We start from the raw sequence: 17,916 nt of genomic DNA, 5'->3' as shown, positions 1-17,916 counted from the left end.
AATACAATGAGACCATTCCAGTCTCATCTACAGGAGGTAAGGCATGGGGCATTTTCCAGCTGGCTGTCTCTCAAATCATTGTACATTCTGCACCAGGGATTCTGGGAAGAACATCTCTTTCAGCCGCCTCATGTCCTGTTCACTCTTACCTGTTTCCTGGTATACAGGGAACATAACCACACAGGGACCTTCAATGACATCTCTCCTGTAGACAAAGCGCAAAGTGTCCAAGCTTAACAAGTCAAGCGATGTGCGCTTAGAGGACTGGAAAGGTAAGCACTTCCGACTAGAACCCATCTCCTACCACCTCGGAGAAGTTACTTATAACTCCTAGTTGTGACCTTTTTGTTTTCTTATGACTACCGTGTATCTTCTGTAAGAGCAATGTCCAGTCATCTGATGAATTTTTTTTTATAGTGTTGGCAGCCAAGTGTTTCCCTTAGGCACATTCTCTGGGCAAAATTAACATGCACAGCATGCTTCAAGAGAAACAGGACACTCAACTCAGTGAGCCTCGGGAATGTTTGATCTGGGTGTCAGGTTCAATGTGTGTCCCTTTCTTAAATTAGAAAAGATGGCCCACACACCCCCACCTGAATACCTAGCATTCTATCAGAGCACTGTAATAGGAAAATGTTCAGTGTAGACAAGCAGTCTTTCCCATCAGGAGGTTCAAATAAGCAAAGGGATACAGAAAACGCTGACAGGCGTGTATATGGAAAAGCAAGCTGGGTCTTAAGAGACCATCTGAAGAGCCCTAGACAGATTACACAGGAGTGCATAAGTCACACATTGCTAATTGAGACTGTTGAATTACACACACGCATATCTGCACATGCATGCACAGGCACCCATGCACTCACATGCATATGCACAGGCCTAGGCATACAGACATGCTATTGAAATCCAATATCCATACATTCTTAATCTCCACGCATTGTGTACACAGGACCTGCCATGTCTTTGTCCTTAAAAATAAGTTCACTACATAATTGAAAGTATCTGTTAAACCCCACTGCATTCTGTAAGCGTCGACCAGATTCCTTTCACTTTAATCTTTCACGTATTACTTGCTATGGTTTGAGTCTGAAGTGAATGCCCTCTCTCGGGCTCAAGGTTTGAACGGCTGTTCCCCAGTTAGTGGCTCTACTCTGGGGCCATGTAATCTTTGGAGATAGGGCACGGTCAGGGCATGTAGGGTCCTGCTTCTTGGTCCCTCTGGCTCTGGCATGCCATTCTCACTGTGATGGGCTCCATCCCCCTGAGACTGTGAGTCAGCTTAAGAGCCCTTAAGTTTCTCTGTCAGCATTTTGTCATAGTATCACAAAAGTAACTCTCATACTTATTCTATGTATTGGAGGGTCACAGTATCACAAAGTAACTATCATGCTTATTCTGTATATTGGAGTGTCACAGTATCACAAAGTAACTATCATACCTATTCTATATATTCGAGTGCCACAGTATTACAAAGTAACTATCATACTTATTATTCTGTGTATTCAAGTACTGTTGTGGACTGTGGCTCACAGGTTTTCTTGCTGATAGGAGTAAGACTGAAGTAGAAGCGTGCTTTAAAATACAGAGGCCACAAACATCTTTTAACTGAAAGAGGACATTGCCATTCTACACCTCCTGGTCCTAGAAGAGATCTTGACATTTAGCATAAAAAAACCAGCAACACACTTTCTTATTCACTGAGAGAACACAAGTCAGTGATTCTGTCAGCTGAAAGGTCACAAGAATGTGCATGCCCCTTGTTACTTCAAGAACATTGCTAGATTTTCAGATATCTTTATGTATGGCCTCAATTTACCCAGGCACCTTCTTAAAATTAATAAGACCAATGTCACCACTCCAGCTGGCCATGAGTGTCTAGGGTCTGATTCTTACTGTGTGAGCCACTGCACCCTTCCAGAGCCCCAGCAATGAGCTTCACCCTTGCTACAGGTCATAGTCCAGTCTCTTAGGAGTTACGCTGCAGGACAAGAACCAACCCTAGACCATTCTATCTCCAGCATTGTGGTATCTGATAAATGAGGAACCATGGTCAGGCATCATTTTCCAAGTCATTCTGCTTAGAATGCCACTGACCTACCAAAGTAGGGATGATAGCGTACCCTTCACACCACACACCAATGTTTACAGGGGTTGCTGTGCTGGAGCTGAGGCACATGAACTTGTCTGTGTGTCTGCCTGACTGTGTGTCTGTTTATGTGTGTGTGTGCCTATGTGCACATGTGATGACTGGCACTTAATGAAATGCCAAGACAAGAACCAAGTTTACTTTAAGGAAATTATGTGTGTAGAATAGAGATTTTTCCACCAAACTTTAGTCCCATGGGTCTCTTGTATTCACATATGTATACACACACACACACACACACACACACACACACACATACACACTAACTCATGTAAGATAAACATTCAGTTTTACAGAAATGAAATGTTAATGTAGTTAAGAATCAAAGTTCAAACAAACAAGCCCTACATCCCGATGTTTCCAGTAACTCTATTGTCTTCCCTCGTTAAAGACATTAGCACAGGGGAGCAGGTTATTTCAATTAAGTGAATAGTTGGGAAAAAAAAAAAAAACCCTTCACGCCTCTTTAGTTAAACCCAAGCCTTAGACGAATTCTAACCGGATCCTATAACAACATTCAATTTACAAGGGAGAAAAAAAAAACATACACAAGTGGTGAATCAATTTGCACTTTAAATTCCAGCTTGAATTTAGTTCCCAAGCATCAATTTCACAGGCTTGATGTAAGTGTGCACCTCTCAAATTATCTCAGAGAACAGCCTAAATGTGTGTCCCTCCAGATCTCCATTTTCAGAACTCTCTTCCCTTACCTTCCCTGTATTCTCTGTTTGACCTTGATCAACTAGCTGGAAAGTGTGGGTGAGGAGAGATCCAACTTAACCCAAGTAGTTAAAGGACCCTGCTTACCAGCAGTCGGGAGACACACCCATGCTCCTCTCCTTACCTGCACTGTGCTGGGTGTTGGCATCTCCACTGTTTCAGTCTGCACTGAGGAGAGAATGCAGAGAAGAGAGTCCTGTGACAGAGTCTGCAGCAGCCACCCAGGCTCGAGCACCACTGTGTCCTCTGGGGGAAGCCTTTTTTTTTGCCTTTCTGGTTAGCATGATTTTACCAGTGCAAAAAGAGACCTTTGGTTATCTAAAAATCTCTGTATAGATAAGCAGTCAGTCTTCCAGGCTGCATCTAGCAGTCCAGCGGTCTGGCCAAGTTATGTGTGATAAGACTAATGTAACTTGGGGGGAAAAAAATCACTACAATGTGGAAAACCTCAGAATCAGCATATTTAGTCTGTTTTCCTGTTGAATGGAGGAGCATTTAGTGGGCAAATGGTCCCTAGACTCCGCCTGTAGACGGAGAAGTATGTGGGAGAGCAAGCATCGAAGTCATTTTTATTCACAAGATTTGAGAGCAGACTGAACATGGAAACGTCTTCCACAGCGCAAACCCAAAACAAGCCGTTCTGATAAATAGCGCATGGTCCCAGATAAATGGAAGTCATGGATAGGGCTTTCTGCAGAAAGAGCCCCATGCATCATCTTCCTTCTCAGCTGATTCTCCGGCTCCCGACAGCCCTCTCCCCCCAACCGCAGCTCTGCTCCCTGTTTATGTATTTGCATTTGCATGTATCTACGCATGGTTCTGCCTGGTTGATTTTTTTTTTCAAGTTAAAGATATGGCACTTGGGGAAAGATTAATGTCAGGGGTGTATAGGTTCAGCGAATGGTTGAAGAGTCTCGCTCTACAATTAATCTCCCTTTCCCCATCTCTAAACTGTGAAGGATGAGTGAAGGAGACCATAATGATGCCCATATCACTGGTTGGTAAGAGCCGAGGAGTCAGAGCTGACAATGACGGGGAGATGACTCTCCGAAGGATTTACGGGCTGTTCCCTACGCCATTCAATCGAGTCTGCTGTTCCCCATCCAGCCGTAATCATCAAGCAAGAATCCTGTAAGCCGGCTGGCAAAGAGATCAGGCGGCATCTCGATGAGGGCGCTGCCAAACTTGGACACCAAGTATGCCCCCAGCACCATCAAACAGTCCCTGTATCGTCTCCATGGTATACAGAAATCTCTCCCTCCTACATGCTATGTGCAATGCACTTCTATGCCCTGCAAGGCAATACTGTCAGCAGACAAGGGGAAATTCTGGGTAGCTGATCATAGCACAGAGAGAGCTGAAGGAGAGATGAGGCAGGGCTCCGCTGTATGCTTCCCTCCTGGAGGGGACACTGGGAGAGAGAATAGAAACCTGTGGCAGTTGAGGTACTCAAGCACCTGAGGTACAGGGACATTTTAAAAATTCCGGTACTCTATCACCCTTTCACATGACACAAAATGACATTGGCTGCTTGACTTCTTCAATGTGACCTGCTCTCATTATCCCAAGCTTGTCTCTGGCTATACACCATGGTAGCCTCTCTGTCGACATTAACTCAGATATGTGCCGGCCCCTCTTATGAACTGAAACAGTAAATACTAATTGTGACACCTCTCCCTGCCCAACATCAGAGATCTAGAACTCACCTCCTCTTGGGTCTTCGATATCTGGGATATCTACTCTAAATCAGTCCACGGAGTACTTTGGACCCTGGCTTTGAGGGCACTCTTACTCTCTCAGAGGTTCCAGCCCTGGAGGCTGGGAGCTAGAGGTGTTCCTGAGAAGCTCTGCAGCCTAATTGTCTTTTTAGAAGAGAATAAACAAGACATAGAAAACATTTTCTTCTTTCCTCCCAAGAACATAGTGATCTGGAAGGGATGCAGAGTTCTGGAGCTGAACCACCTGCTTTAGGATGAACATGAGCTGAGGCTGTAGGAATCCCTGAGGAGCATGGATGCCACACAGGTCCCCCAGGAGGGCCAGACTGCCCTGTAATGGCTGGCTGTCCACTGCTGAGGACAGCATGAGGTCCACTGGTCACTGTGAACACTTGGTCCTTGACTGTCGCATGAGAGCAAAAGGGCTGAGGGTAGAACAGCCAAGGGCACCCCTTAGAGGTTCAGGAAAAGAATCAGCATTGAGTTTTTAATGCTCACCAGCCTGTGTGAGCTTTGGGAAGTTACAAGTGACTCTCTTTGTGTTTTCTCATAATGCCTCAAACTGGGGCTTTTGTAAGTAAGAGCAATGAACTTCTCATGGATGATTCTGGAAACAAAGTATCTAGTATGGAGTGAGAATATTCTGGTTCTGATGAACTGAGATTCTGCTTATAAGATGGCCCCTTGACCTCACATGGCCGGGAGGACAGGAGGAGGAAATGCACCTGGCTGGATCCTTGTAGCTTGCCTGACTGATTCATGCCCTAACCCTCTTATTATGTCCCAATGGGGATTGAGTTTGGGTTTGAATGTTGGGGAGACACCATAGAGAATTCAAACAGCCAATCCCCTCCAGGTATTTAGGACACTCACACACACATACACACACACACACACACACACACTCTCACACATGCACGCATGAACACACACCTATATATGCACACATACATATATGCAAACCAAATGTTTACCAATAATAAATTATGAAGGAATTTATTTTGAAACAATCCTTTCAGTGTACTTATAATGTTACCAATTATTAAAGACAAAAGCAAATTTCTAATCCATTCAAATGAAATGGATGGGTATCTTTGTTTTTTGCATTAAAAGCAAAAAACACAGCTGCATACAGGATGCCTCAGGACAGAGTATCTTCCAGGATTCCCAGAGTTGGTTGATATTTTGATTTTATAGCCATAGATGCTAGGAATACTACTTTATAAAGCACAAAGCCCAAAATGGCCTAAGTATGGTTAGGATCTTTTTAAAAATTGTTGGAATTTTCCTTTTGATCTAAAGCTAAAATGTATCTCTCTGTGTGTCTTTCTCTGTCTCTCTGTCTCTCTCTCTATCTCTCTCTGTCTCTCTCTGTCTCTCTCTCTCTCCGTGTGTGTGTGTGTGTGTGTGTGTGTGTGTGTGTGTGTGTGTGTGTGTGTTTTATGAAGCTCAAGTCAAGGTCTGAAGCATTAATTGTTAAAAATCAGACAATAAAATCCACAGACAGGCTGATCTGATCCTTGCATGCTGAGAAGTGACAGTAGGAGCATAGTAAGAGTTTGGTTTCCAGCATTAACTCATTAGCTTCCTGTAAGAGAAGGGAACTCAGTGTGTAGAGTTGATACACTGCAATGATTACACACAGTAGCCCCCAATCTGAGCTGGGGTGTCTCAATCTGCATTCCTGGCTGTGACAAGCAGTAGCCAGCACACCGTGCAAACGCACACACTATATTTTCAGGACCAAGGCTGCAATGAGGTCACGGAAACACCTCAGAGTCATTATGGTTCTGAGTTAATTTTTGGCCATTGCACATTTGGAAACCTTTTACTGTTCCCAATTTTTTTCATGGCCCCCAAATGCTCCCACATGACCCAGTACAAGATTGTGACCCCAGTTTTATAAAAATTGGGTCAGTTGGTCTTCGATTCTATCTGGGCCAAGCTGCCCAGCCTCTAAAAATTGTTTGTATAGCCAAAACTACAAAATCTAAGCTACAGCCGACTTCAAGGTCCTGGTCTTCACTGCCCTGTGCCCAGGACTGTGGAGTCAGTCAGAGCCTCAGAGCCAAGACCTATGGAGAGAATTGTTACTGCAAGATGGTAAGACAGCATCCATAGGAGCCAAAAGAGAAGAGAGTCCTATAGACAGGAAACCTCTAAGTCAACCGGCCTCAAGCAATGAGTGGAGGTCAGCTGCCGGGACTGAGTGAGATCCAACACAAACTCAGGTTTGCAGCTTGTCTACATAACAAGGGAGGTGGCAAGAGGCCACCCTAAGGTACCAGATACAGGTCACCCTTGAGCTTAAGATAGTGCTACCTGTAAGATTCAAGGACCGGGGCCCAGAGGCCAAGTATGGCTGCTCCTCAGATGCGCGTGCTCCTGGCAAGCGCAAACAAGACAGTTCTCTCATGTCAAACATAGGAACCTTCTATTCAGGGAGTGTAAGGGTTTTTTCCTCCTTTTGTGCTTTCATAACTTAGAATAGCCCCCAACACACACAATACCAAAGGGCAGCCCAATTCCTCAAAGAGTAAGAAGACTGGGGTGTGACCTCCAGAAAATGTGTGCATGTCAAAGACATTTTATTTAGGCCTGAATTATCAACTGCATAGCATAAGAGACCCTTACACAGAAGCCTGCATTCAAGTCTGGCAAGCAGTTGGTAGAACTGTGGCCAGCGTCAGAAGAGCCTACTCCTCTACTTGGCCTGGCAACTGTGGTTGAGAGACACCAAACCTCCTGTCCAAGGTACCTGGACAGAAGTTAACTACTGTGGGTAGGAGCATGGGCTGCTGTTAACTGTGAACCAGCTAGAGGGAGTAGAACGTGGCCTGCAGAGGGTGAATGGGACGAGTGCTCACATCTTGGGCAGAGGCAGTGAAGAGGCCTGGTGAGGCAGGTGAGCCTGCAGACGAAAGCGTTCTCACAGCTCTCTCCCCCCCCCCCCGCCCCAACAGCTGGGTGAGCCTCCTGCACCCAGTTTTGAAATGCTCCCCAGATCCACCACAAGGCAGAGGTGCCTTGCCTCTTTTTGCAACTGTCCTGATGTTTCAGAAAGCAGGCCACTGGAAGATCTGCAGGCTGAGTCACACGCTCAGTGTAAACACGAGATGGATCCCAGAAATGATTGCATCTTCCACACTGGTGGCAAGGTAGGGAAACCCTGCAGATGACGTGTACGCCCGCACCAGTGTCGTAAGCTGTGTTCCGACACCCTGGCATCTGCCTCCACTTGATACATAGTTGCTTGAAATGATTGCCAGTCTTCTTCTGAAAGGAAAACAACACATTTTAAAAAGGGATTTATTTTAGTTTCCCGGTAGTGCCCTATTGAAGAACTGTCTTTCCCCTCTCATCCTTGCCCAAAGCCCTGATGTTGTGAGATAACGCTGGCTCTCCCCCAGGCACAGTGTGTAGGTTTCAACCGCTAGTGGTCAGCTGACGTCAGAGCCGATCAATAGTCTTCCAATTCGATGATTTTGAAAGAAATACAAATGTACTCTCTTCGCAAAGCTAATCGAAGCCCGCAGCCTTGAAGGCAGCTTTCACCTACTAGGATGGATAAGAGAAAACCGGGAAAGCTCCTAAAGCTCGGGCATGCGTCTTTACATTTTATAGAGAGACCGTGAGTCCTTGCTAATGCACTGACGGCTTCCCTGTCAGCATAGGCATCATTGACGTAGGAGGAAACTCTCAGGAGTAGACGTAAGTCACCAGGATGCCAGTGGCAGCTTCACTTGACAGCTGGTTCTTCGAGAAGAAGGATGATGGAGGCACGTATGAGGCGTAGCCTCTACAGACTGAAGGAAGCAAGCAAGCATGTCATGCTGCCCTCGCAGCCAGGCTCCTCCGGTCCATGGTGCCTACCTCGAGGACCACAGGAAACAGAGCAAACTGGCCCAGTCCTTCTCACTGCAGGCTTCATTCTAAGGCATCTATGACATCTTTCCATTCTCATAGCGAGAGACCTTTCATGCTCTGGACACTGTCAGAGCCGGTGACAGTGACAATATATCCCACTGCCCAGGAGCTCTTTGTTCCCAAGAACTTGGCTCTGTCTCCACAGGGCCACCTCTCTGGTGTGTGTAGAAGGGTGACCTGGAATACCATTTCACAACCCTTCACTTGTTAGCTGGCTGGTTTGTGGTAAACAGGGGCAAGTCCGACTTGTTTCCCAGAATCTGTTGCCCTTTGTACACAGATAGGAGCACATAGCTTACACGGAGCACAAAGTCCAGGCAGGAAAGCACACACAGCTAGGAATGTTCAAACTCACAGTTTGTGTGCCTGTTTCAGACATTTCCGTTGCAGACACAGGAAGGCTTGACAGGACCCGGTGGGCATGGGGCCTAACAGAACACAACAGTCGTCAGGTATTCTGCTGACACCTGACACTAGGGCCTGCCATCCTCCACCTGTGCCTCTTAGGTCCGCTGTGCGCTGTCTGAAGTTCTTCACGCTTTCCCATTCATTAGCTGGGTATGAGCTTGGTGACCTTTGTATAAATGAGACAAATGCAATCGTGTCACTTTAGAAGAAACGATTTAAAGGGGCTCAAGCACCCTCATTTACGGCTGTCATTATAAAACCACTCCGAGATTTTGCTCTCCTGTCGTTGAATGGCAACCACAGCCAGGCGAGGGCAACAGCGGTTCTTACGGAGTTGCGACCAACTTGCTCAAGCATTTCTGCTACCCTGGAGCACCAGCTGTAACGAGCGCTCTACCCTCCTCGGAGAGGAACAAGGTCTGTCCTCCTCGGAAGACTGAGGCCAGGAGACAACCAGTGCATCCTAGATCCAGCCTTTTGAGCATGGAGCAGCCTCAGAAGTGGACAAAGACAACATGGAGCATGAGAGATCTCTCCAGAGATCTCTACCTCTAGGGATATAGAGCCAAATCTCTCTCCCCTTCAGCCTGGGATGCACTGAATGGCTTTCCAGCATTGGTCTGTCTGAAACTTCAGCCTCTGAGTCAAACACTGGAAAAAAAAACCTCCCTTGCCGACGTGTTTCTTTCTCAACCACGCTGTGGTCTCAACTTTACAGCCTTGCTGGTCTCACAAAAGAAAATCGGTCTCCCAAGAACAGAATGGCGCTTGGAGTTCCCAGGATGCAGATAGCACCAACGGTGTACAGTCTGCTGACCTTGAGTATTCAGGACTGAAAGTACTCTAGCTATCCCGGTCCCCACTTCTCTCCTGTCACATTTCCCCTCAGCTGAAGGGGAAGGGAGGAGGGGAGATGGGGGATGGGGGAATAAGTTAGAGATGTGAAGGCCCTGTCAGAGACAATGTTTCATGTGGGCAGACAGTACCCAAATAACAGCCTCAATGAACCAAGGGTTTAGGAGGCCCTGAAGGAAGAAATAGGTGAAGTTGGCTCTTCCAGATCCAATTTCTAAGTGAAAAGAACCTGAGGTAGCCTCAGAGAACCTCAAGCCTCCATCTGGGAGCTATGGAAGAATCTCCTAATGATGTCAGGATCAGTGAAGGCTGGAGGATAATGATTATCTGAATGCATCTTGAGTCTCCAGGAAGCAACAGACTAAGGAGGAGTGGTGGCTGGAATGTGTCCACCGGCTGACTGAATCATCAGTGGTGTCTTGGAGGGGGACAGACCCCTCCCCCGAGACAATATGGTTGCTCGTTTGCTGGAAATAGAAGGTGACCCGAATGACCAGAAATGGACACTATGACACATTTGGTACAGTGGTGTGGGAAATCCCACCTGTGAAACCTATGCACCCCTCAGGGCTACCCTGAGAGCAGTGAGCTAAGGAGAGACACTGCACACGTGGATGGCCCTGCCTTTGTCGTGTGTTCTGAACCCTGCTTTGAGAAAGGACAACCATCTTGGGCTTAGAGTTAAAGAAAGCTCTACTTAGCCGTTACACAAGAAGATTCTCTCGCCTGTTGACACAGCTGAGTCGTCTGAGACTCGAGAATTGTGGGGTGGACTCTGGATTCGCCACCTTTTCTCGGGTGCAGACCCAGTGATTTGTACACAGAGCGGTGGGTTTCGGGTCAGGATGCTTTGATGATAAGCTGGACCCTGTCAGGAAAACATGACTGCCAGTTAGACATAGTGAAGGAGGACACACAGACACACAGCAAGGACCACAAGCTCTGAGACTAAGGAGAAGGAAAGCTCAGAGTCGTTGCATGACCAACAGGGCCCTCACAGTGACCACAGCGTGTCTAAGGGGGAGAGTGAGGTCAGCCATGGCCACGCAGAAGCCTGCTCAGGTGGAAGTCCAAACAGAAAGGTAGAAGAACTATCAGGGATGACCCAGAGACTATAAGTTACTTGCAATACGAGTGAAAGTAATGGATAAAATGCCTACGATGTCACTCAAAAGGATTCTAAAAACAAATGCCAAACGCAGATGAGAGGGCAGACATATTTACTAAGGGGTGGACTAGTGGGTGTGCCTGGAAAGGGGACCTAAGGAGCAGACATGAACTTCAGTTCTAGAGGGGGAAGAACCTCTGGTGTCCCTAGCACTGGAAAATGGCCACAGCAAGAGGCAATGCAGGACACATTTCAAAATCAGCTGAGGGCTGGGGATTTAGCTCAGTGGTAGAGCGCTTACCTAGGAAGCGCAAGGCCCTGGGTTCGGTCCCCAGCTCCGAAAAAAAGAACCAAAAAAAAAAAAAAAAACTGAATCTTGCTCTCTGTGAGAGACGACAAGAGTGAAGGGCCGGTACAAGAGGAGGAGGAGATAAGTGAGATGGGGTGCATGATATGAATGAAATCCACGAAGAACCAATAAAAAAAAGTAAAACAAAAAAAAAAACATTGAAACTTCAAAATCAGCTGAGAGATGAGTTTTTGAGTTTTCACTTGTGTGTGTGTGTGTGTGCATGCGTGTGTGTGTGTGTGTGTGTGTGTGTTGTGTGAGGGCACACGCACATGTGTGTGCATGTGGAAACCAAAGCAGGGTGTGAGGTGTCTGTCTGTACTGCTCACCCACTTCTTGCCTTGGGACAGGGTCTCTCTCTCTCTCTCTCTCTCTCTCTCTCTCTCTCTCTCTCTCTCTCAGCATAAAAATGTTCTAGCTGGGTTGGCTGGACACTAAGTTCTCGAGTGCCTGCCCCTGTTCTCAATATTGGAATTACAGGCACACACAACCATACCTGTCTCTGACTCCCAATACTGGAGTTCAGTAAACACAGCCATGCCTGCCCCTGTCTCCTAGTATTGGGGTTCAGGCACATACAGGCACACCCATTCCTGCCTCCCAGTATTGGGGTTCATGCATCTACAGCCACACCTGTACCTGCCTCCCAGTATTGGGGTTCAAGCACACACAGCCACACCTGTTTCTTACTTTCAGTATTGGGGTTCAGGCGCGCACACACAGCCACACCCGTCCCTGCCTCCAAGTATTGGTGTTCAGGCACATACAGCCACGCCTATCCCTGCTTCCCTGTATTGGGGTTCAAGCACACACAGTCATGCCCAAACCTGCCTCCCAATACTGGGGTTCAGGCACACACAGCCACACAGATTTTAAATGGGTGCTAAGGTGTTGAGCTCAGACCCTCATCTTGCAGCTCACGATGCTCTTTCCTACTGAGCATCTTCCAAGCCTGCAAGAGGGTGGTTGCAAATGTCCTCCCAACAGAGAAATGACGTATTTACAGTAATAAACAAACTAACATAGCTGACATGATCATTCTATAACACATCGTATTATACCCCACAGATGTGTGCAATTATGATCAGTTAATTAAAACCACAACAAAATGAGGAGGAGAGGAAGAGGGAAAATAAACAACCCTGGCTCAACTGAAGCCAGCATAAGAGCTACTCACACACCCTGAGTAGAAACAAGGTAGGTATTACAGCAGAGAGCAGGAGTGAGCTGGCTGCTGTAGAGCCTGTCCCTCATCCCGTCCCTCATCCCCGCCCTTCGTCCCCACCCTTGACCCCACCCCTCATCCCCAGAGCATTTCCCCTTTCCACTCACATCAACTATATCCAGCCATAGCTGTCATTCAGCTCCACTCGGGTCCATTGATTTCTGTCAGTTGTGACAAAGAATCCTAAGACAACACCCTTGACATAAACAGGGAAGTTCTGGGGGCCAGTACCTTGTCTAGGAGGGAAGATACTGAGTTTGTTCTTGGATGTGTTTAAGTGGGGATGCCCAAGGAATGACTGAGTTTGTACCAAGGCCCAGTGCTAAGAGGGAGGAGTCAATGGTGTGAGAAAGGAATTCAGTCTTAGGGCAGATGCTGCTTCTGACCTCGGAACAAGGCATGTATGGTCTCATGCTGAGTAAGGCTGCCTTCCTAGACAGAGGGTGTGCCCAGGTAAGTGGGTGTTTCCTGTAAGCAGGGGAGAGTATTCAGAGATGTACCCAAGACCTCGTGTAGTATTGGGACAGTTTCCCCTAACACCTCCCCACCCCATTGTCTGTCTGGATTTCAGGGTTTATTGGGTGAATACTTTTTCCTGGTAATCTCATTAATTAGGTGCCTTTGATGAACAGAGCATGGCTATGGCTGAATTTCTGAACCCACTGATTTCACTGTTCTTTCTTGTTTTTAAATTTTTTTTTAAGTGAGGGCTGGAGAGTTGCTTCCATGCTTAAGAGCACGTGGGGCTCCTTCAGAGAACATGAATTGACTCCCAGCACCATACGATGAGTCACAACTGTCTGTAACTCCAGTTTCAGGGGATGCTACATTCTCTCCTGGCCACTGCAGGTGGCAGGCATGCACATGGCGAGCACACCTGCAGGCAAACTATTCGTGCACATAAAATAATAAAAATAAATAGATCTGAAAATGTTTAATCCATTTTCTGAAGTGCTAAGTACATATGAGATGAATATCCATCCAACTCTATCTCTGTGTGTATGCGTGTGCATGACACTATAAAAATGTATATGATGACATGAGTGTGCCCATTTCCTTCTGACCTACAGCACTCAGCACAACCTCTAAAGCTTGTTTTATCCTTGTTCTTGTATCTTCAAAATACCCAAGCGCCACCCTAAGTAATCCACCTGGTAGCCCCTGAAATGTACCTAATTGTTCGCCTTCCCGTCTGTTGTTGCATACGTGCAGTTTGCACAGGAATGAACACCAAGGAGTTAAGGGTGAGCCATGGAGGGTGGAGGGGTAAGCACTGTCCAGGCTGGACCTTGCTCACTGCAACTTGCACAAGGGCTCCATATCCTCTGCCTCAGTCATGACCAGCTCCTCACCCCCACTACAGACACTGCCAGCCACACGTCCCCAACTCACTTCGTGTCTCTTCACTGTCTCCCCATCCTTATCTGTTCTAGAATGTTGTATGTGCATGCAGCCACTGACAGTAAGTTACAGCACGCTGTTAACTAAATTGGAGGCATACGCAACGGGACATCTAGAGGTCCGGTCTTATTTTCCCTGAGGACTATTGCCATGGCAACTGGTGCCTTCTCTCTGTGTCCTCAGACGCTCTCTTCCCTGGTACCAACATGCCAGTTCTCCAATCTTCTTAGAAGGACACTTGTCATGTTGGATAAAGGCCCAGCCTGTGGCCTTGTTTAACCTTAGTTACCTCTTTGAACACTAACTCCAAAATACAATACTGTCGCACAGAGGGTCAGGACGTCAACATACCAGTGAGTGGAGGCTCCAGGTCAGTGGTGTATACATTTATAGACACACACACGTACACTCACACCCATAACGTCGGTCCTATGTGATGTGTCTGACGACTGTTGGACATGTCGGTGAAGCAGCTATTCTGAAGTTGTGTGTGCATGTGCGCCGTGTGATGGATCTTGTTCACCTCTTAGAACGTCACCTCATTGGTTTTCACCACTCCTTTACAATACACTTAATTGAACACATTTAATTGCTCACTTGTTCTCTTTTCCTCCATTTTTTTTCACAAGTGCACACTCTTTATAACTCTTTAGCGACACCCGCGACAACCTCTATAGCCTCAGGTTAGTCCGAAGAAGGCTCGGCTTCTACTCCATATGCTCGTTCTTTAAATCAGCCCACGTCTGCACTCCTCCCTTCTGCGCCCTCCCCCTCTATCCCAGGCCCCTCCACAAGGAGTAAGTAACAGCATAGGGTTAACTCTTCTTCATGCAGTTTCCAGACTTTCTGTCAACTAACATTTCCTGCATGAAACTGCAGCATTTGTACAGAAGTGAACTTACATGCCCTCGCAACACCTCTGCATCAGCATTCTAGGCTGACGCTGCTTCTTCCCAGAACACAGAGAATCTTCCACTGTTTTCCTGAGAAAGGGGTAATTTGTGTCCCTTTAACAGGAAACTCAGCCAGAGAGTTCTGCTGTCTTTTCTGTGAGGATACTGACAGGTCAAGTTCTCCCATTAAGACAGGGCAAATAGGTTCAACTCTTCCCCTGTCCTTGTGTGTCTGGGCTGGGGCTGATTCCAACCTCCAGTGCCCTCTACGGCCCTAATCAGCTGCTCCCATTCACTCACTGCCGCAGGGCTGGCTCTGGTTCTGGAATCTGGCCCCTTCCTTGGAATGAGGCTTCTTCTATTTTTATTCAGCATATCTAGGTGTTTGCAGTAGCAGAATTCTGGGTGAACTTTGCCCGGCATAGAGCTGCAACCAGAAGCCTGACACCAATGAGGTCTCTCCATGTGCTTCCAATCCATCAGGTAAATTTTATTGCTAAGAACTGAAGAATGGCTAAACAACGGGAATCATGTTAACCATTTCGGAGAACAAATACTTGAAATAATCATAGAATAATATTAATGTTGAGAGTCAAGATAGTCTGTGGAGAATGCTTGTATGTCTGCACCAAATGGTCGGGATAAGGAATGGCCATCCTGTCTCTTTATTGACAGGATGACAAGGTGTTTCAGCATTCCCCATTGAACTGTCACGTTTCCCAACGTTTCTGCAAGAATGAGGAGGGTTACAGGAAACAGCAGGGTGGAGATGAACTTCACTGCATGGTCAACCAGGGCAACCCCCATCACTGACTGAAGGGCTCATAGCATCTGTAGGGCCTCACAATCTTATGCAGGGTTTCATGGCCCACTGCAGAGTGTTCTCACAGGCATCTGTATGGTGGTCTCATGGTCATTTGCAGGATCTCACGACCATCTGCAAAAGCTCTCATAACCTTCTGCAGAGTTTCATGGCCATCTGTGGTGCCTCATGGCTGTCTGCAAGGTCTCAAGGTTGTTGGTTTGTTCCATAGTCATCTGAAGTATCTCAAAACTATCGGGTTCCACAGTTATCCGTGGGTCTCATCACAGTCTGCAGGGTCTCACATCCTCTGCAGTGTTCTGCAGCTGCCTGAGGTACCTCACTGTCATGCAGAGGGTCCCACCATGTGCCATTCTTTCTCTCCTTTTCCATACCTCCACACTCTCGCTCCTGACTGAACTGAACTGAGAGTGATTTACAGTTGTCACTAGTTAGTTATCAGTGCATGCTAGTTCTGCCTTCAAAACAGACTTCCGTAAAAACGAACCAACCTCTTCATCCAAAGGAAACGACGGTCCTGAATAAATGAATCCAAAAAGAAAACCGAAAAGAAAGTCCACCAGGAAACCATGTGTATTTGTGACAATAATTAAAGAGGCTTTCTGAAGATGAGTGTAGCTGGGCATTGAGGTCCATGCCTGAGATGCCGGCATTTTGTATGAGATAAGAGGATTGCTGGGATCTCAAGGGGCTACCCAGTGAGTTTCAAAACAGCCTAGATGCTGTCTCTAATGATAATCATAAACTTGAAAGGCATTCCCTTGGGCTAAGAAAGAACTTCACAGGAGAGGAGAGTGGGGACCTGGGAGGCACTGGGAAGGATAGCATGAGACACAGAGTAAGAGATGAGGTAAGACAGAGACCATGACATCACCATCGAGTAAGTTACCCTACTAGACAGTCAAGTATATACACATATGAGTGCTAGACACTCAAGTTGTGCATTAGCAAAGAGCCAGCCCACTCCTGGGAAGAACGTGAGATCCAGAGGGACGGTGGTCTAGGAGATCTTCTGCCAGCCACATCCTACCCTGCACTGTAGATGCCTAGACCTGTTAGGGGGTTTGGGCCCCCAACTTGCATCCATGAAGAGTACACACAGAGGGCCAGTGTCTCCCCAGGAGACCAAGGGCTGGAAATGGCATGTGGGGTTCCCTCTTTCCTGTCCTGCTTCCTTCAATCTGTCCATCACCTTCCCATTTTCATGTTCCATTTGCCCCCAACAAATTGCCCCCAGTTCCTTCACCAAGTGCCCCAAGCCCACACTCCGCTGAGATGTTAAGTCATACCTATAGTGCCTTAGCACTTTTTTAATTTCTTTCATTTGCTTAATTTCTGGTAAACCACAAGAAACATTACAACACAAAACAAAAACCACAGCACTAAAATAAAAAGGCTTTCACAGCACGATCCTGAAACACAAGCAAATTACATGAGTTCCTCTGTACCCAAAACTACCCTGAAAATGTGACCCTCAACTCCTGTCATGTTCCCCATGTTTTATAGTTCTTTCTGTGTTTTTCTTCCAAGTTTGTTGAGAGTCACTGACAGCATCTCTTCAATAAGACCAGATGAAACTTGTGGGGAATTCCCCTGGTAGATTAAAATCGGCACTTGTTCTAGTTCCATTTTCTACAATAAAACTCTGTGATTAAAATTCGATGACAAAATCAACTTAGAGAAAGGGGTGTGTTTCAGCTCACACTTCCAGGGGACAGCCCTTCACTGTGGGGAAGTCAAGGCAGGAACTTCGACTGATAATCTTACCTCATCCAGTCAAGAGCAGAGAGAAATTCATGCAAACTTAACCACATGCTTGCTCAGCTTAGTTTCTCCACTCATGCAGCTCAGACCCGCCTGACTAGGGAATGGTGATGCCCACGGTGGTATGAACTAACTTAGGTATCGACTATTCTAAGACATGCACAGGTCAAGCCAGTGTAGACACCACTTCACTGAGACTCTTTCCTGATGATCCTGTGAGGTTGACATAACAATCATCATTCTAAGGCACCAAACAAACTCGTAGGCTCCTCAGTTGTGCATATACTGACACCAAAGCCCAAGTAAATTCTCCAACGTGGTAGGATACCTCAGTGTAAAGGGGAAAGTGAAAGTTACCTTGGAGCCTGTGCAAGAGTTCAGATTTAAAGCAAAGTGTTCCTGCTCAACCAGTTTGCCAAGCTTTGAGACTAATGTCCTGATCACTGGGGACTGTGGTGAAGAGTCTCATCTGGGTAGCATCCAGGCTTCTGCCAATACCTCAGCTAACAGCCGTGTGTTTAATGCTCTCCTATTTACTAGTGCTTTCCCCACTCATCCTGCCGAGTGTGCTCCCAGCTA

The 17,916-nt window shown here is 46.8% G+C and overlaps 1 long non-coding RNA gene across 1 annotated transcript in view; it reads right to left on the bottom strand.

The window, feature by feature from the left end:
- Positions 1-2,906: 2,906 nt before the first annotated feature.
- LOC134482423 (uncharacterized) overlaps positions 2,907-17,916 on the bottom strand; it is a 51,536-nt gene continuing 36,526 nt past the window's right edge. Inside the window, exons 2-3 of the long non-coding RNA XR_010058504.1 lie at positions 8,867-10,642; positions 2,907-7,860 (exon numbers count right to left, since the gene is read on the bottom strand). This is a non-coding gene — a long non-coding RNA (uncharacterized LOC134482423). The remainder of the gene's footprint in view (positions 7,861-8,866; positions 10,643-17,916) is intronic.

Source organism: Rattus norvegicus, chromosome 16, assembly GCF_036323735.1.
Source record: "Rattus norvegicus strain BN/NHsdMcwi chromosome 16, GRCr8, whole genome shotgun sequence".
In the NCBI taxonomy this organism is placed as follows: Eukaryota; Metazoa; Chordata; class Mammalia; order Rodentia; family Muridae; genus Rattus; species Rattus norvegicus.
The sequence above is the reverse complement of the archived record's forward strand: the minus strand, read 5'-3'. Positions and strand labels throughout refer to the sequence as shown.